The following is a 21,233-nucleotide window of genomic DNA, read 5'->3' on the forward strand; positions in this document are numbered from 1 at the left end:
GTTTAAAAAAAATACTAGACACTAAAGAACAGAGTTAAGCATGGTTTGGCAGTGGTATTTTCTTGGGTGTGCTCTGTCTGATAGAAGCAAGCAGATATGTGGATCCTTTAAAAGAAGTTTTCCTGATTCAGTGGTAGCAGAAAAAAAGCCATACTGTTTGGAACTGCAGCATTCTGGATAGTACTGACAGCACAAACTATGGCTCTTTCAGAAGGCTGAGCATTAAATGGGGTTTTGGGGCAGCATGCTAAAAATTACTTGATGGCAGCAGGGGCCAAGTAGTAATCAGAGTTTGGGTAGTGAGGACAACTCCCATCCAACAGTCTCAGGCACTAACAGACTTCCGCCATGTTGGACTAGGTATAGCAAGAAGACAGGGCCATATTTCTCTTAGTAATGTCACTGCTTAAATTCATAAGAATGGCTAATCATTTTAGGAAGCACTTCTGGTCAGAAAAGTATTACAGATACACAATAAAGACAAACATAGATAAAAAAGACCTCTAAATGGGTCACAGTGTTAGATAAATTTATGTAGGCTTGGTAGAGAGAAGAAACATAATATAGTTATAAAAAAGAAGCAAATGGTTAATAAATAAAGACAGTCTTTAAAGAGACAGCGTACAGACAGTCATAGATTAAAGTGGTAAAGAGAATAAAATAAATTTTAAAAAGTAGTAGAGTAAAAACAAATAGGCCAAGTAAAAATGGAAAATATACAGAGAGTCTGGATTATGTTTATTATTGTGATTCTTTGAATTTTTTAACAGTTAAAGAGCTACATACAAAGAGATATTTCAGTCTATGGAATGCTAACTTAAACCAACATAAAGGTATCTTGAATTCAAAATAAAGGTCTAAGGATTTGTTTCTTTGAGAAAAAGATTCTTCTTTTGTTTTCACAAAGGATGAAAACCTGTGGATTGTTTCCCAACTAATGTGTTTTGATGGACCAAGACCCTCTGAAAGGTTGATATGAACATCCCCAAAAATTACTTTGCCCAGCCAAAAGCAGTGAGCAGCTTTGAGAGAACTATGCACAAATTCCCTAATATTGTTTATAAATGTTTTTTTTTACATTTAAAGGAGGATATGCTACAGAGATTTGTACTGGTATATGTCTTGGTCTATGGATACAATTTAGGGTAAATTTTGTTATATGTATACTTCTGCTCTTGATTAAGGTATTATGTGTGTGTGCTTCATTTAAAAATATAATGTTTAATTAAGAAACATAGTTTAATAGATAATCATCTACAAGAGTCAAGCTTGTAGTCATGTTAGTTAGGTTTTCTAGATATCCAGAGATGTATTTCAGATGGATAGGGACTCTTCAAACCTTTCAAAGACTACAGAATATGGCATTTAAAATGTTTAAGAATTTAGAACTTTTCATGACAGTGAGACACATCTGCTCCTGGCAGCACCAATTTCTTCAAGAGGAAGATGGGTATTGAAGAGGTTCCTTATAGAGTTTGTTAGCCATTTGGGCAAGAAACTGCTCTTGCCTGGACTGCTTGATGGTATGCTATGTAAACTGGACATGCAGAACTCAGAGAAATGACAGTTGAACTTGCGTAAAAGTGAGACAATCCTTCAGAACTCATGCTTCATAAAAGAGTCTGCTAGACATTCTGCAGGACACAGAAAAAAGGCACTGAAAACCTCCAATATAGGTGGAACTCTCTTTGAAATTTCCTGCTTCATGGAAAAGTCTGCTGGATATTATGGGCCTGCAGGTTGAAGATGGGTACCCTCAACATTACAAAAATCTTTGGGTGACTGTCCTGGCAGTGATATGTCTCTGTCAATTCTAGACGTTTGAAAGTTGCTTACAATGAGCTTATTGTTTACTTAGGTAATATTATATCATTCTGGAGGCTTTGATGGAGTTGAAGAATTGATAGTTATATTTTTCCTTAGATATGATAAAAGATAAAGTAGATATAAATATTGTAACTATAATTCTTGATTAATACCTGTTTTGTTATATGTATTTTTACTATGTTAAAGAAAAAGCCTTCCTTTTTATTTAAACAGAATAGGTGAGGTAATATGGCATTCCCCTTTGTATGCTGTGAATTCCATTGGCTAATAAAGAAACTGGATTGATATGATAGGGTAGAATAAAGCTAGGCAGGAAAAAAATAAACTGAATGGTGGGAGAAAGAAGGGTGGAGTCAAGGAGAAGCCATGAAGCTGCTTCTGGAGAGAGATAGTGTAGGAGTTCAACATCAAAGATAGACATTACCTCATAGTAAAGGTTTGGAAAAAGATTTTCCAAATTAGACTTCCAACCAATGTTAACCAAAAGAGATAGAGAAAGACATTTTATACTCATCAAATAAAAATCTACAAATAAGATGTCCTAATTCTGAACATTTATGCCACAAATAGAAGGGCACCAACATTTTTTAAAGAAGCATCAGTAAAGTTTGATTTAAAGGGAGACTTCAACATCCACCTTTTACTAATGAACAGGTCATCAAGACAGACACTAAATAGAGAAATAACAAAACTAACATATATTATGGTTCAAATGAACCAAACATATCTACAGAGCATTTTACTCATATGCAAGAACCATTCTTTCTTCTCAGTACATCATGGAAACCTTGTACTTGATTACAAATGAAATCTCAACAGATGCAAGAAAACCAAAATAACTTTCTAACTCATCAGACCACCAAAGATTAAAGTTGGATTTCAACAACAGAAACAACAGAAAGCCTACAGACACATGGAAACTCAGCAACTCACTAGTGAATCAACATTGGGTCAAGGAAGAAATAAAGAAATATAAACTTCCTAGAATCCAAAGAAAATGAATGCACAACATACCCAACTTTATAAGACACTGTGAAAGCAATGCTAAGAGAAAAATTCAAAGTACTATATTCCTTTATAAAGAACTAGAGAGATGTTAAACTTGTGACCAAATAGTGCACTTGAAATCTCATGAAGAAAACAGAAGATAAAAAGGAGGAGGAAGAGGAGGAGGAAGAATAGGAAGAAGAAGAAGAAGAAGAAGAAGAAGAAGAAGAAGAAGAAGAAGAAGCACCCCAAGAATCAAGAAATAAACAAACATAAGACTGAAATCAATAAAACAGAAACTGAGAGAACAATACAAATAATTAATAAATCAAGGGGATAGTTCTATGAAAAACTCAACAAAATAGACAAACCCTTATCCAAACTAATTAAAAGATAAAGAGAAAATATTCAGATAACAAAATCATAAACTAAAAGATGATATAACAAAAACACCAAGGATATTCAAAAAATTATTAGGTCATTCTTCAAAAACCTGTACCCTATAAAATGAAAATCTAAAAGAAATGGGCAATTTTCTTAATAGATAATACTTACTAAATTTAAATCGAGATCAGATAAACAGCTTAATAGATCAATAGGCCCTAAGGAAAAAGAAGCAGTTATTAAAAGTCTCCCAATAGGGGTAGGGGTGAGAGCGACAAACCCAGATGGTTTAATGCAGAATTTTTTCAGATATTCTAAGAAGAGCTAATACTAATACTTTTCAAATTATTCCAAAAATTAGAAGCAGAAGAAACATTGCCAAATTCATTCTATGAGGCCACAGTCATCTTGACTTGCAAACCACACAAAGAAAGAGAATTACAGGCCAGTTTCCCTCATAATGCATTCTATCATTGACACTTTAGTAGTCACTAAAATACCAGCAAACCAAGTCCAAAAACACATCAAAAAGTTTGTCCACCATAATCAAGTAGGCTTCATTCCAGAGATGTACGGCTGGTTCAATACACAATAAACTGTCAATATAAATCACCATGTAAACAAACTAAAAGAGAAACAAAACAAAACAAAAGTTCTACCAGGGAACTCTAAGAGCTGATAATCACCTTTAGTCAAGTGGTTGGATACAAGATTAACTTAAAAAAAAAAAATCAATGGTCCTTTTATATACAAATGATAAGGGGGATGAGAAAGAAATCAGAGAATCAACACCTTTTACCACAGTTTCAAATAGTATAAAATATTTTTATCTTGCTCTATCAAAGCCAGTGAAAAACTGTATGACAAGAACATAAAGTCTTTGAAGAAAAAAATTGTAGGAGATTTCAGAAGATGGAAAAATCTCCCATAATCATGGATTGGCAGAATTAGCATAATAAAAATTGCCATCTTACCAGAAGCAATCTACAGTTTCAGTGTAATCCTCATTAAAATTGCAACATAATTCTTTACAGATCTTGAATGAACAATACTCAGTGTCATATGGATAAACAATAGCCCAGGATACCTGAAAAAATTCTGTACAATAAAAGGACATCCAGAAGTATTGCCATCCATTTTTTTAAGCTCTACAGTGCTATAATAATAAAACAACATAGTATTGGCATAGAAAGAGACTGGTAGATAAATTGAACCAAATAAAAGAACCAGATGTAAATCCACACACCTATGGACATCTAACTTTCCAAAATAGTCAAAAATTGCATTCCTTGGGGGAAAAAAGCATCTTCAACAAATGTTGCTGGTCTAATTGGATATTTTCTTGATGAAAAATGCAAATAGATCCATATATATCACCTTTCACAAAACTTAGAACCAAGTGGATCAAAGACCTCAATACAAATTCAAATATACAGAATCTGGTAGAAAAGAAAATTGGAAATAGCCTTGAATATATTTTCACAAGAGAAAACATTCTGAAGAGAACACCAGTATTGCTGGCACTAAGATCAACATTTATTAAATGGAACATCATGAAACTGAAAATTTTCTGTAAGGCAAAGGATACTGTCAATAGGACAAAATGACAGTCTACAGAATGAGAAAAAATCTTCACAGACCCACATCTTACAGAGACTGATTCCCAAAATATCCAAAAATCTCAAGAAACTAGACTTCAATAAACCAAATAATATAATTAACAAATTGGACACATATCTAAACAAAATTCTCAACAAAGAGTCTCAAATGGTCAAGAAACATTTGAGGTGTTGTTCAACTTTCTTAGCCATCTGGAAAATGCAAATCTGATTTGGAAATTGACTCTGATATGACATCCTACACCTGTCAGAATGGCTAAGATAAAAAACACAAGTGACAGTTCAGCTGATTAAGATGTGGAACAAGGACAACACTCCTCCATTGCTGACATGAGTGAAATTGTATACAGCCACTTTGAAAATCAGCATGGCAATTTTTCAGAAAATTTTAAATTGACCTACCTCAATCCCCAGCTATATTATTTCTGGGCATATACCCAGAGGATATTGTACCATATCACAAGGATGCTTGCCGAACTATGTTCATAGAAGATTTATTTGTAATAATTCAAACCTATAAATAACCAAGATGTGTCTCAACTGAAGACTGGATTTAAAAAAAAAATGATACTTTACAGTGGAGTGTGGGAGGAGGGAAGAAGGTGGAAATTTTAATAAAAAATTAAATACAATAAAATATATAAAAAAGAATTTCAGTAAGCTGAACAAAATAAGAAGAAAAAAATTAATATTAAAAAATAGTACATTAGGAAATTTGAAAGTGAATGGATGGAACTTGAAAAAATTCATCCTTAGTGAGGTAACTAAGACTCAGAAGGATAAATGATGGGGCTAAATGACTGTGGGATCAGATGGGACAGAAATCCACTTAAAACTTGAAAGAGTTTGGGAAATAATTGAGACAAAAAAAGAACAGAGTTAAGTAGGTTTTAAGTGGATTTAGCTGTCCATGTTGGCACCATTTGTTTCTAGGAGTTTTTGTTGACAGAGATTTCTTATCTGTGCTAGTCACATGGCTTGGTACCTTACATCCACGAGGTTCTCTCATCTTGCTTCCTCTGTGTCTGGATGAAGACTGTAGACTGAATCTTTCCTCTTCCCAGAATTCTCCTGTTCTCGTTATCCCGCCTATACTTGCTGTCTGACTACTGGCCAATCAGTGTTTTATTAAAGTACAATTGACAGGATACACACAATTGTCCCACAACAGATAAACATATTATGTACTCAGTCATAATTAGATATTAGCTATGAAATAAAGGATTGTTGTCTAAGATATCTGGTATTGTGATTTGTCACTGGTTTTCTTCGCTTTATGCTATTCTGAAACCATTTGAAGGCATCAGTTGTTTTGGAGTCTACTATCCGCTTCCATAGTCTCCATTGTTATTCAGTGAGTTTGACTGTTGGACCACAGGTAAATTAAACAAGAGGTGGAAATGATGAGAGAGAAATTTTTTATCCCCTAATTTTATAAAGAATTATACCTGAGAAAGAATATTTAAGAATAAGAAAATCTGGGAAAATTTGGCCACATGGAATCATGAGAATGCTTCGTCAGAATTATAGATGTCAGTTATCAATGAAAGAAGACTATAGAAATCTTGAAGCAGGTCTACGGAGACAGTGTTGGAACCGACCTGAAGAGGTCAATAAAAATTTTATTTTTTAAATACCTCCCACTACTGTATGGAAGAAAAGAAAAAAAAACAATTTAGAACTTGACAAAGGCATCAAAGCAGACCATTTGAGTGCACTCAAACTGAACCAAGTAACAAAGCAAACTGAGCAATTCAGTAGGAGAAATGATGATCCTCAAATAAGAAAAGCAAGGGTCATTTATTGGCTTGAGCTGTTATCATTGCTCTCTCAGACATTTCAAAATAGCATGTCAATGGGAGCCTAAGGGCAGTTCAGTCAACTTTCCTCTCTTTGTTGGAGAGACATACTGGACAATAAATATCATTAGTAAACCCAGTAGTCTCAGCACTAAATAAAAAGGTCAGGCCACCAATTCTGCTCTCCTACTTGCATCCTGCTTTGGGAAGCTAATGGATTCTGAAAACAGCTGGTTTTCATCAAGAGTTGTAGAAACTGAAATAAAAGTATGATCTTGATAAATTCTCCAACTACATCATGTTGACCCAAAATTATTCAAAAATGTGGCAAGTTACTGAAATGCAACAACCTACAAAATATATGACCACTCACCAATCAGGTGAGGATTTATTGCTCTTTAATTTGAAGAAATCTAATAATAAGGAGAAACCAATAATAAAAATAACAGTAGAGACTAGAAAGCAGTGCTGTAGCATCTTTAAAGTGTCGAAGAAGCCAGTATTGTCTTTATACAATAATCAAGTGAAAGTCGAATAAACTTCCAGATTACATAGACGTTGTATTTGCTATGTCAATTCATCAGTGCAAATTTAAAGAAGAAAATTATATATATATATGTATATATATATACATACATATATACATATATATTTTCTTCTGACAAGAGACAGAAAGTGAGGTGTTCCAGGAGTAAGGAGAAGTGGTGAGGAACTGGGAGAAGTAGAGGGAGGAGAAACTAAATTATGTAAGAAAACTCTATTTTTTTTTTAGCTTTTTGAGACAAGATTTCTCTATAGATTTGGATCGTATTCTGGAACTCACTCTATAGTCCAGGATGGCCTTGCACTTATAGATTCCCCAGTCTTCTGGTGCTGGGATTAAAGGCATGCTCCACCACCACCCAGCTAAGACAAATCTAGTTTCAATAAATGTAAAAAATGTTATTTTAAAAAGTTGAATAACAAAATTGGAGACACTATGGCTTGTTATAATACTAGAGGGATAAAAGGAAGCCTAGAAACTGACCAAGAATAGACAAATGCTTGATGCGACAGGAAACGGTAAATTTAAAAAAGTATTCACATTCTTCCTAATTAGTTAATAGTAAAGTTATAAAGACATTCAGTAGGTAATATATAGTCCTTTCAATAAAAAATTGAAACAAAGGAGTGAGTTAATTAGAAAATTACAGCTTCTTACTGTATGCTTACATGATACTCAAGTGTTAGCTCAAGATATATCACGGTCATATAAAAAGTACTAAAGTTTTCTTAATTCAGAGTTAAATTATATGTGAAAATTTTTATGACCTTGGAAAGATAATGTCTATTTATGTTACTCACTTATGTATTTTATAAATTAGTATACAGAATAAGACACTTCCTTATGAAATGCAATGGTGTCATTATACCTTGCTCTTTTCACCCTCTCCCTTTCCTATTCCTTCTTTTACCTCTTGCTATTTCTCTTCCTGCTATATATGATAAACCTTTCTAATTTCAAGTTTGATGTACTGCATCCTCTAGCTCGACCCTTAAGTTTTTTCTTACTCTCTAATAAAAACCTTTCTAGTTTCATTATGTGTAAAGCACAAAAATACACACACACACACACACACACACACACACACACAGACTCACATGTACACATGCACACATGCACAAACACAAACTACTCATAACAGAAAAATGAAACTTGAACACTAATGTTAACTACAATATTATTTATAATTACTCTAAACTCACACACACACACATGCACACACACACACACACACACACACATCTTTAACTGGAACAATTAAACAAAATCTATATCATAGAATAATACTCAACCATAAAATGGAAGAAACTGATACCTATAATCACTTTGAAAAACTTCAACTAAATCATTTGTAACAACAACAACACAAAATCTATCTGCTCTGGCTAGAGAAATATCATTGCAGTTAAGAACACTTGCTTTTGCAGATGACCTGTATTCTGCTCCCAGAACTCACATGATGTCTAAGAACCATCTGTATCTTCACTTTCAAAAGATCTGACACTCTCTTTTGGGTGCCTCAGAAAATGTTCATACCTGGTACACAGATGTACATTCTGGCAAAACATTCACAAACATAAAATAATAAATCTCTAAAATAGAATGTTAGTTCCTAAAGGTCATACATTATTAAATTCTATTTTGAAGATATTTTAAAGTAATGTAAGTTTAGATGTTAATGATGAATTATAGTTAGCAGGTGACAAGCACAATTTTCTGCATCACTACAATAGGGTAAGGAGAATAATTGATTTATGACAATGGCTATGGCATAGATATGTATTGTGATTATCATTACAAAGGGTTGCCAGAAAAACCCGTATAGAGTTACACACAGACACACACATTCATATAAGTGGTGAAATCTAAAAATTCATTGGGGCAGATTCAAAAGTTAATTATCCAGTATAGATGCTGTAAATTTTCATAATGTTAATATTGGGAAAATTAAATAAGCGATTAAAGGGATTACCTAGTATATTTATTTATAACTTCCTTAGAGTTTGAAGAAAAACCAAATTTAAAGTGCGAAAACTATAAAATGTATTCATAGTTTGTTTAACTTCAAATGATAATATGCTATATACATTTTCATTAATTTATTGAGAATTTTATATGATATGTTTGATCTCATTAACTCCTTCCCATTATTTTGGATCCAGTACATGCCACATTCAATTTATACTTCTCATACATTCTTGGATGTTTGATTTTCACCTAGAGGAGAGTTTACTTACCAGTCCCTATACTTTTATCAAAAAAAACAACACCAATATTCCAGCTACTAATTAACAATAGCTCATTGGACTTTGGGCACACCTGACCTCTCCATGCTGAAAGGTTGTCTGCCTTGAGTTTGCCCAAGTTTTGCCCAGGCTGTCACAACCTCGCTAAATCCATTTTTGCAGCTGTCTTGCTGTGAAATTTTTGTCTCTAAATGGGACATTTGTACAACATCCCTTTCTAATAAGGCTGTGAGATCATCACAGAAAAATGGACAGAAGAATTGCAAGATCAGGAGGAAGTAGAAGTCTACATGGAAACATTGTTTTCCAGATCAAACAGGGCTGCTGCTTATATGGCCCAATGATTTCCACAGCATGCATTAGACCAGGGAATGTGTAACCAGTCAAAAATTCAGCAAGAAGAGCCACAATGATCATACAGCCTTATTCCTTGATGAAGACCAATAATCAGTTTCTAGCTTCTGATGGAAAGACTGTCTGTGCTTTTTAGGGACATATCTTCTAGTATGTAGATGTTGTTCCTCTGGTTGGTCCCACTGAGCAGTACTAGCTAGACTCAATGGATTTTAAATAAATGATTACAAGGGTTGGACACATAGAGACCATAGGGATGATCTGGGAAGGTTGGAAAAAGGGATGTATACGATCAAAACGTATTTTAGGAAATTCTCAAAAAGGAATAAAAGTAAAAAGAAAGATAAACACATATACACAAAAAATGAAAACACAATACCTAAGTCATTAATTATAACAACTTATATTTTTTAAGTTTTCAGTGAAAAAAAAATGCCTTTTTTATGGCCGAGGTAAAACCCTGAATGCTATCATTAAAAGATATGTTATAGGTATAATATCCAATTATATATAAAACTAAATTCATGTTTACTTAAGATCAGTGTTGTTTGTTTTACAATGTTTAAATTATGCAGCATCATTCTTCTCTCACGTTTTTATTTGCTCTGTATAATCATTGGTGATTTATCCAAAATATTCTTTAGTTGTTTTCTGTTTTACTGTTTAGCAAATTTCCAGACACTTTCTTTTCAATTTTTTCTTTTCTCAGACAGTGGCACATGTAACTTTGTTTGGTTTAGTATTCATCATATAGCCAAAGCTGGCCTTGACCTTTTGTATCCAATGATGGGAATAGTACATTCACCATGCCATACTTGGTATCATTCCAAAAATTCCTACCAAATTAGTTTACAGTGGTCATGCCTAGATTTCATAGAGGTAAGTCAGTAATGCAAATATTAAATTTAATGTGTTTAGAGTAATATGCTTTTCCAGTTTGTGAAAGTCTATGAAATCTGCTCCTTTTGTGCTTAGATTTGGAAAATTTCCAAAAACACTGCATATTTGTTTTGCTAATTTGTTGAGTGTTGGAGACAATAATTTTATTTTTCTACCACCTGGTATCAAGTAAATTGTAGTCCACAAGGAAATACTAAGTGAATTTTTCAAGTAAAATGCATGTTTTAATCCAGTCATGTTCATTAAATATAGTATTAACTTTATTCCTCAAGTCATTTCTTTCCTGGGACCATCATAATAAAGATCATGAGTCATTTCATAAAGAAATGTAGGTCAAGAAATATTTTCACTTTGTGGCTTAAGTGTTATTAATACAAAAGCATACTAGGAAACCAGGATTGATGTTTGAAAATTTGATCACATTATCAAGTTTCTGTGCACCTCATAGGGATATTTTTTATTGTGTATTTTCTAAGAAATCTAAAATGAAGACACACTTTCAAAACTGGAAATATTGAATTCTTTTGATAAGTGATCTGCTACTTTAATATGTTTCTACTTTGAAATAAAATTCATAAATTAACTGTAAATTGGTATTATTAAGTTTTGTCTTTTGTTGACTAGCTTCCTATATATGAATATCTAAAGTTCAATTAGTGAGAGCACAGAGGAGTTTGCTACTCTGCTGTTTGCAATACAGACTTCATGTGAAAGCTATTTACCACCTCAGTGCTATGGCTTAACCATCTGTGAAATGTGTTTATTAGGAATATTGAGTGATTAGAGGAGTAATTAATGTAGTAGTACTCTACAATCTCTGGGTAGAAAGTTTCTTAAATTGCAAAATCTATGAAATAATAATCAGATGATTTCTCTTTCAAATTTATTAAATACCACTGACACAACAGCATATCAGCAAAGATCAATATTTAGAAACTGGGCCACATTTTCCATCTGTATATAATTAAAGAAAAATGTAATGAACTTCTGAAAAGTAACTGTGGTGACATTTTGTGCTTTAACAAATCAAGCTTGTCTGACGATCAGAGTGCTGAGCTAGTCACTAGTTAGTCATAGAGACCAGGCAGTGGTGGCACACACCTTTAATCCCAGAATTTGGGAAGTAAAGGCAGACAGATGTCTGTGAGCTCAAAGCCACCCTAGGCTACACAAAATTGATCTATTCTCAAAGAGAAATAGAGCCAGACTGTGGTTGCTCAGTGGTGACTAGTACCTTTAGTCCCAGTATTGGGAGTCATATACGTTTAATCCCAACACTAGGGAGATGGAAACAGGAAGGGATATGGCTGGGTAGGGAATGGAATATTAGGCAGGAGATAGAAGCTAAGGCTAAAGGCATTCAGATTGAGGAATGGTAGAGACAGGATATCCCATTCAGTCTGAGGGTTCTGCAGAGGTAACACCTAATAACTGGCTGCTCTACTTCCCTGATCCTTCAACTTTCACTCCCTAATATATGACTCTGGGTTTTTATTATTGGTTTTTTTTTGTTGCTGTTATTTGTATTGTGTATTTATTTTTAATTTCATTTTATATTCCAAACACAGCTCTCCCACACCTTCCCACACTCCTTTCCACCTCCCATCTACTCTTCCTGGGTTAACTGTCTATGTGTTACTTTCATTGGTTAATAAAGAAACTGCCTTGGCTTTTGATAGGACAGCAGCTTAGATAGGTGGAGTAGACAGAACAGAATGCTGGGAGGAAGAAGGCAATGAGTCAGTCACCATGACTCTCCTCTCTGAGACTGCTGCAGGTTAGAATCCTCCTGGTAAGCCACCACCTCGCGGTGCTACACAGATTATTAGAAATGGGTTAGATCAATATGTAGGAGTTAGCTAATAAGAGGCTACGGATAATGGGCCAAGCAGTGTTTAAAAGAATACAGTTTCCGTGTAATTATTTTGGATAAAGTTAGCCGGGAGCCAGGTGGCGGGAAGTGGCCTGCTGCTCCTTCTACACTCTTATGGGGTGTCTGGCACAGTAATTTGGGGTAGGACCAAGTCCCTCTCCCATGCATTAAGGCTGAACATGGTATCTCCACCACAGGGAATGAACTTCAACAAGCTAGCTCATGCATCAGGACTGGTCCTACTGCCAGGGGCCCCTCATATAGTCCAAGCTTCTCCACTGTATCCCACATATGAAGATCCTAGCTCTGTCTCCTGGATGTTCTACAGCTGTCGGTCTGGAGTTCAGTGTTTCCACAGGCTTGGTTCAACTGTCTCTTCTGATGTCTCCTTCATCATCTTGAACTCCCTTTCTCTTATATTCCTTCCTCCCTCTCTTCCACTGGATTCCCAGAGAGTAGCCTGGCATTTGGTTGTAGATCTCTGATCTGGTTCTATCAGTTACTGGATGAAGGCTCTATGATGTGTGAGGCCCAAAGGGGCCAAAGGTCAGAGGTTTTGGGAATTGTTTCTAGTTCACACAAGGCTAATGTGACTCTAACAAAGGTCCCACCTGGTTACAAATCAGAGTTCTGCTCTCTCAACTCTATTGTCAATAGGTGTGGCTAGTTGCCAGACCTCAAGCTCCTGAAATAGGGAAGTAGTTGGTTCCTACCTAAAACAAAAGTCTAAGGATCCAATTAAGTCCCAGTTCCCTTATGGAAATAATTTGGGATTCCACCCAGGGAGTGGTTTGCCTACAGAGTGTTTGGTTTGGGGCATAAATGTAGTTCAGGAGGTTGAATTTGAATGTTAATGCAGTCTTTTGTTTTACTCTTACCTTTAGAGGTCAAGGATGTATTAACCAGTTGGAAATTAAACAGGGCTCAGTGCTTACTGAAAAATTCCCTCCTGATACTATCCTATATGTTTCTATGTATTTCTCTTAGGGTCCTCCTTGCTACCTAGCTTCTCTGGAACTGTGGATTGTAGTCTTGTTATTCTTTGCTTTACATCTAACATCCACGTATGAGTCAGTACATACCATGCTTGTCTTTCTGGTTCTGGGTTTCCTCACTCAAGATTTTTTTTTCTAGTTCCATCCATTTGCCTACAAATTACATGATGCCATTTTTTTTAACAGATGAGTAATACTCTATTGTGTAAACAATCACATTTTCTTCATCCATTATTCAGTTTAGGGGTATCTAGATTGGTTCCAGGTTCTTATTATTACAAATAATGCTGCTATGAACAATGTTGAGGAAGTATCCTTGTGATATTATTGAGAATCCTTTTGGTTTATGCCCAGAAATGGTATCTCTGCATCCTGAGGAAGATTGATTGCCAGGTTTCTGAGAAACCACTGTACTGATTTCCAAAGTGTCTCCTCTACCAGCAGTGGAGGAGCACTCCCCCAATTCTACATTCACTCCAACATTAGCTGTCCTCAGTATTTTTGGTATTATATATTCTGACAGGTGCAAGATAATATCTCTGAATGATTTTGATTTGTATTATCCTGATGCTTAAGGATGTTGAGCAGTTCCTTAAATGTCTTCCAGCCATAGTTCATAGATATTGTATCTGAGTAGGAATGTTGTTTACTCCCTTCCTTTGGAAGCTTAGTTGATGCCTTGTAGTATCCTGAAAGCTATTCTTTAGGGAAGAGAAATTCAGACCATTCCAGCTCAGGGGCCTCTGATCACAACATTTGAAGTGCCTGGCATTTTCAGCAATGGGGACTTCTAGGGAATAAGCCAGGAAAACAGAAATAACCTATATATTTTAGGGAAGTTTCAAGGGCAACATTGACCAATAACTAAAAGAAGACGTCTCATATCTGTTGTTTTGAAGTGTGTTAAATGTTTTTTGTCTCTTGGAGAGAGCGTTGTCAGCCTAGAGAGAAAATTTCATTTAAACTACATATGTATATTTTGCACAGATTTTCTAGAATTTTAAATGTCTTGATTTTGTGTAAATCTTGATTATCAATATTCAAGCTCCTTCAAAATTAAAAGATTTTTGTGTTACTACTTTCTTCCTAAATATATAATTAATTTATTTTATTTCAGCTCAATAACATTCACTTTAAAGTGATCTTAAATTATCTTTGGATACCTGAGCTATTATTCAATGTTTGTCATATTCAGAAATCTTTTAAAGCAGAAAAGAAAGTTTATCTTGCTGGGACTGAATCTTTGCTCTGCTTTGTCTTTCATTCTTGATGTTATGAAAATCCTGACTTTATTTCAGGATGCTGAATCTTCTTACTGGATGAAATATCTTTTTTTTCTACATTTTCAAATGATTTTTCTGATGAGATGATGTTCCTCTTACTCAGTTTCTACATCACATGTCTACTTTTCTTCTTATTGCACATCTCCTACTTCCTTCTAACACCAAGTACATCCATTTGTGTATTTTCCTTTTTTTAAGTTGCCATTATGTTCCTTTCTAATATAATATATGCTGTCAATCTACCTATAGAATGCTATTATTCAACATACATAGGCTATGTTTCATATCTTATCAAAACCGGGACTTGAATAACAGCAGGTTTTATAGTAGAAGGAGGGAACATACACATATAATTTTATAGATTGTCAGTTAACTAAACTATAAAAGTGATTATGAGGAAACTTTTCTTAGTGCTTGAGGTTATCTACAGAAGAGATGAAAAAGATTAGATCATTTAAATTTTCAGTATATATAAGGGAAGGGTTTCTGGACCCAACCCCTAAGTAATATGCTAATGGATGCTCAGGGAGAAACAGTCACTTTTCATTGGTGATATGGTCATGGGTAGGTTGCCTATATTCCAGTAGAGAGTCCCACACCCATGATCACAAGATGTGGTAATTGGACTCAGTTGTTATATTAAAAGGAAAAAAAGCACATGAAGTAGGGAGAGAGGTCTGTAGGTGTGGCTTGGTAGAGTCAAAGGCAAGCAGTGTGGGATGGATATAATAAAAATCCTTGGATGCATACATACATGTTGTATACCTTTACATTTCAAGTTGAGTATATGTATTTTTCTTTAATTTTTCTTATCCTTAAAAAAGCCTGCATTCCTCTTTTCAATTAATAACATTTTAAGTAGAAAAGAAAGGTCAATGAGAATACAAATTGAAGTCAGAATGAAATCAACACATAAATGATGTGTTATGAAGCACAAGTAAAATCCTTATAAAGTTTTCTTACAAGTGACAATAACTCTAAAGAGTAAAAAAAAAGTATTTATGTTATTTACTAATTTGCATGATTAATTAGCTATCCTTTTAAGTTTCTATGAAGTGTGACTTTTCAACGGTATAAGACCAGAACGAATTCTTTCCCACCATTTATCAGGAAGAATATTTTATTTAAATAAGTGAACAAACAGCTCCAAAAAATACTCTTACTACTGTTGTTTTCATATCCTGCACTTCCCTGAGCTCAGCTCGCTGAACGGAAGTCCATTAGGGCCCAATGTTTTATGACCAACTCTGTATCTCTCTGAGGATCTGCATTATTAGTGGAATACTGGATATGTCATCTTAGGAAAGCTTGTGTTTTGACAGACAGTCATGTAGTAGTTTCCAGATATAGTCCATAGCTTAGTCAGAGTGCAGACACATTTCTGTAATGGGATCAAATATTGTAATTTTCTAGGCAATCCTATTCTCTGGGGTGAGGTTCTCATTTCTCCAGACAGGCAGACTGCACTCTTGAGGAAAGTGCATTTGCAACACAGAACAGATTCCAGTGACAATAGAGTAAGGGAAGGGACTTCACCTGTAGAAAGCAGAGGAAAGAGGAAGCCCAGGCCAGAGTCAGAAGCCAAGGTGTATACAGAGATAGAACAAGATAAATGACAATAACAAAAAGCAGAAGAAAAAAGACCCTTAATGGTTGGATAAATATTTCTGAGCCATATAGCATACAGTTTTTATTAAGGAACATAATGGGGCCAGGCTGTGATGGCACATGTCTATAAATCTTTAATCCCAGCACTCAGGAGACAGAGGCAGGCAGATCTCTTTGAGTTCAAGGCTAACAAACTCAAAGTTCTGGTTTAGAGAGCTACTTCTAAGACAGCCATGACTGTTAAACAGAGAAAAACATCTCTTGAAAAACAACAACTACAACAACAACAAAAGAAGGAAAAGCAATACAATGTGAAATATTTTTTTTGTTATTGCATAATCTTGTGGATCTGGTTGCATTTTGTATGGCAGAATATACAAATAAATGCAAATGAAGGATTTAATTTCGGTAAAATAAAGTCAGACACCTGTTTTTTTTTCTTCTTTTTCTTTCTTTCTTATTTTTTGGTTTGTTTTGTTTGTTTTTTGAAAAAAAAGGTGCAAAGGTACTTTATCTTCCTTAATTTAAGTAAGTATATCTTCCTTAAAAGCAATATTATTCAGCTTTGGTTAACACACATTATGCAACACACTGAAATTAGACAAGAAAGTCATTTTTTTAGAGAGAATAAATTAAAATTGCCTAAAATGATGAAACTTCAGAGAATTCAGAAAACCACTTGTCTTGGTGAGAAGCAGTGAAGCTGAAGTTCTCGAACATCCTGTGATATCCACTGCTCTTCACTGTGTAGCTAGCTGTAGAGTGATGAAAAAACCAGAAGCGTGAAAATCAAAGTCCATTAAAGACTCAGAATATTTCTAAACTTAATTGACTTTTTTTTCTTGGTTATTAAGACAGGATTTCTCTGTAGCTTTAGAACCTGTCCTGGAACTTGCTCTTGTAAACCAGGCTGGTTTCGAACTCACAGAGATCCTCCTGTCTCTTCCTCCTTAGTGCTGGGATTAAAAGGGTAAGCAACCACCGCCCAGCTTCTAGACTCAATTGAAAGACTGGAATACTTGTTTCATTGTCTTTTCTCTCATTTTCTTGTTTACTTTTTCTGAGAAAGGATCCTTCTATGTAGTGAAGGCTGCTTAGAACTTATGATGTGCCTGTGTGCGCTTTCTGTGTCTTCTTCCCTCCCACCCTTTCTTTCTCTCTCATTCTCTCTCCCCACCCCCCTCTCTCTCACACACATACATCCTCCTTCCTAGTGCTGAGACTGACTTTAGGAGTGTGTGTCACATGTTGCTACTAGTGATTTTGGTAACCCGGAAATGTGAGTAATCAAGGATGTGAGTGATTAGCACACCCAAAGCTAAAGATCTAGATGTTGTCAGAGTCATGTGGAAGAAAAAAGTGAATCCACTGAGAATAATTTCTGATGCCTTCCTACTAAGATTTTAAGGTGATTGGTAAACAAGTAATCTTTAAATTATTTTCACTAGATTTTCTTCTGATCATGAAATCAATCGTATTGGTTGGAAATTTTAGATTCTTAGAGGTCACTCCTAGATGAAGAGCAGTGCATTAACTGGACTTTGGAACTTGCCTTAAATGTTATTATACAACCCCAAACAGTGCTCCATACCTGAGAGCGAAGTAAGGACCTTCGCAGACTAAAGGAGTACAAGTTTCATTCAGAAAAGACACAAGTCCCTCAAGGCATTTGATCAGAATTTATAGAATTTTGTTTAATAACAACAATAAGTGTCGGATAACCTCCAATGTGCTTCCCGCTTTCCCTTTGCACATCCCCACAGTTGTTTCGCCAGCGAAAAGAGAAGCATCTATTTCAAATATGTTGTTTGAAAGAAAAAAAAACATATCAAGCCAACCTTTCCACTTTGTCATCCAAGCAGAGAAGGACTTGTCATTTTAATAAGCGTTCCATGATATTTTCTGTGCTCTACACATCAGGATAGATGACAACTGGCCGTTTATTCGGGGAATCTTCATTTTAAGTGGTTGGCACTGCCAGCCACACTTTCAGCTGCTCTTAGCCTCTGGAGGCTGCTCATAATAAATAATACAATCTGCTGGAAACCTCTAACAGCTCTAAATGTTGCTGCTAATGTGCCTATGGCATTCAGAGGAGACCTTTAAAACATCCCCAAAATCTGGGAATTACAGAACCTCTCTGGGTTAAAAAGGGCATAAGTTAATGAATGTTTAACTTTCCTTTTAGATAAGATATCCATTCCTAATCTCAATCACTGGGGCCTGCCTGATGTCTGACACAGAAATACCTTTGACAGCTACTTTCTTATGGGAAGGGTCACATGCCTTATCAGATCAACATTAATCTTGATCTATATGACTGCAAGTTTGAGAAGCAGGATAGCAGCAATAGAAACCCCATATGAAAAAATCTAAAAGAAAATAAAAAAAAATCCTTTGGTTGCTCATTTGCATCTACAGACACATTTTCAAATTCTTTTCCCTCTAAGCAGATTTCTTAATTATTTGTGGAAAAGATCAAGCTTCCACAGATTGTCAAATTTGGGGACATGTGGTATAATAAAATAATAAACAAAGCCAAGTCTATATTTATACCAGTTTATTCTCATGGATAGTATCCAAGTTACATTGGTGAGTATTGCCTTAAGAATGATTTCAAGACTTCTGCAGTAAAATGAGCTTCATTCTACTGCTGGACTTTATCCAGAAGGGATCATTGTCCTCATGGTTTGGAACTCGTCTATTTCAAAAGGAAGAAAGAAAGAGGGGAAGGAAGGAAGGAAGGAAGGAAGGAAGGAAGGAAGGAGGGAGGGAGGGAGGGAGGGAGGGAGGGAATGAAAAAAGGAAGGAAGGAAGGAAGGAAGAAAGAAAGAAAGGAAAAAAGGCAAATGCTCAATTCAATATCAGAGCATCACTGACAGTCAAAACTCACATCACTCTTCATTATAATTCAGCTATTTCTATTGGTCCCAACCTTGCTTTTTCATGATTTTAAACTTCTATTAAACTGCACAATTTTCTACGAGTTGAAAAAAGGTTCAGATGAGATCAGTGGCATCATTACAGGGAAATTGTCTGTTAAAGATAATGAACTCACTCTATGAAGGTAACAGTTAAACCAGTGAGTGGAAGAACATCTCTAATAGGTGCCGGTGACATGTTGAAGCCTCTGAGTCTAGTAGCTCAGAGTGATTCGCGCAGTTCTTTCTTGTGCTTCCAGCCAAACTTGTCCTCTGTGATCCTGTGCTGGCCTGATCTTACTGGCACTTCTCTTTTCTGGTATTCTGTCTCAATATTTGATGATTTAAGGAACTAAAATAGCTACTTAAACTATTTTCTCAGACAATTCAGCCACACTCAAAGAGTCAATGATGAATTAGTCAATCTAGGAATCTCTGCTATTGATTACATTTCCATACTGAGGTCCACTCTCCTCATTCAAATTATTTGATAGTTCTTTCTGCTTTCCTGCTTTCACATAAAATCCCTTTATCTAAACTAAAGCTCTTCTAAAATTCTAATTTACCTAGCAACAAGCCTTGGGAAATAGATTATGATAACCCTAAAGTTTCTAGTTTTTTCCTTTTGAAAATTTACTTGATTTAATACTTATATAAATAATATTATTCAATTTTGCTAATAGTTTTTGAGTATATTCTCTATCCGAAAAAAACTTGGTGGTAATTTTTATAGAAGTAACAATTAATTAAAACTGTCTGTGCTTTTGTAAGTTGCTTGGAAGCATGCTAAGTAGTAAATTCTCAAAAATTTTATTGAAATAAATACATAGATACTTGAGTGACAGAGAAATATTCTAAGGTAAAAAGTGAAACTAAAGTATAATGAACATACAAAAGGAAAGATATTTTAGTAAACTATCTTATTATCAGCAAATAGTGAGAGTTTGACTTCTTTTCGGGTTTGTAGTCCCAGCAATATTACTTTTGGGTATATAGCCAAAAGATGTTCAATCGTGTCACAAGGACATGTGCTCAACTATGTTCTTGTCAGCATTGTTTGTAATAGCCAGAACCTGAAAACAACCTAAATGCCTCTCACCCGAAGACTGAATAAGAAAAATGTGGTACATTTGACACAAAAGCATACTACAGAGCAGAAAAAAATAATGACATCTTGAAATTTGTAGGCAAATGGGTGGAGCCAGAAAACCTCATATCAAGTAAGGTCATCCAGGCCCAGGAAGACAATTATCATATGTACTCACTCATAAGGGGTTTTAAACATAAAGCAAAGAAAAATTCCAGCCTATAAATCACAATCCTAGAGAACCTAGGCAACAATGAGGACCCTAACATGGATCTAATCTGCACAGGAAGTAGAAAAAGACAACATCTTCTGAGTAAATTGGGAGCATGGGGACCATGGGAGAAGGTTGAAGGGGAGGGGAGACAAATGGAGGGGAGCAGAGAAAAATGTTTAGCTCAAGAAAATCAATAGAAAAGAAAAGACATTTTAATGTCAAAATATTTTATGGACTAGAGACAGCTCATATGGTGAAGTTCTCACTGCACAAGCATGAGGACCTAAATCCAGATTTTCAGCACAAAGAAATCTGAGGTACTGTGGCACATATGTGCACATGGTGTTACAGAGATGACTGGAGACAAAAGGATCCCTGAGGTTTGTTGGCCTTCTAATCTATCAAAAACAGTTAGCTCTCTATTCAATATGAGATTTTGTCTCAAATAGTAAGGTAGTGAATGAAGAGGAAGGTATCCAATATTAATCTCTGAGTTCCACTACACCAATCTGCACATGTTCACATATACACAGACACACAAGTACACACACACACACAAACACACACAATGATCATATGTCACTTTTCAATG

Source organism: Myodes glareolus, chromosome 16, assembly GCF_982192425.1.
Source record: "Myodes glareolus chromosome 16, mMyoGla1.1, whole genome shotgun sequence".
In the NCBI taxonomy this organism is placed as follows: Eukaryota; Metazoa; Chordata; class Mammalia; order Rodentia; family Cricetidae; genus Myodes; species Myodes glareolus.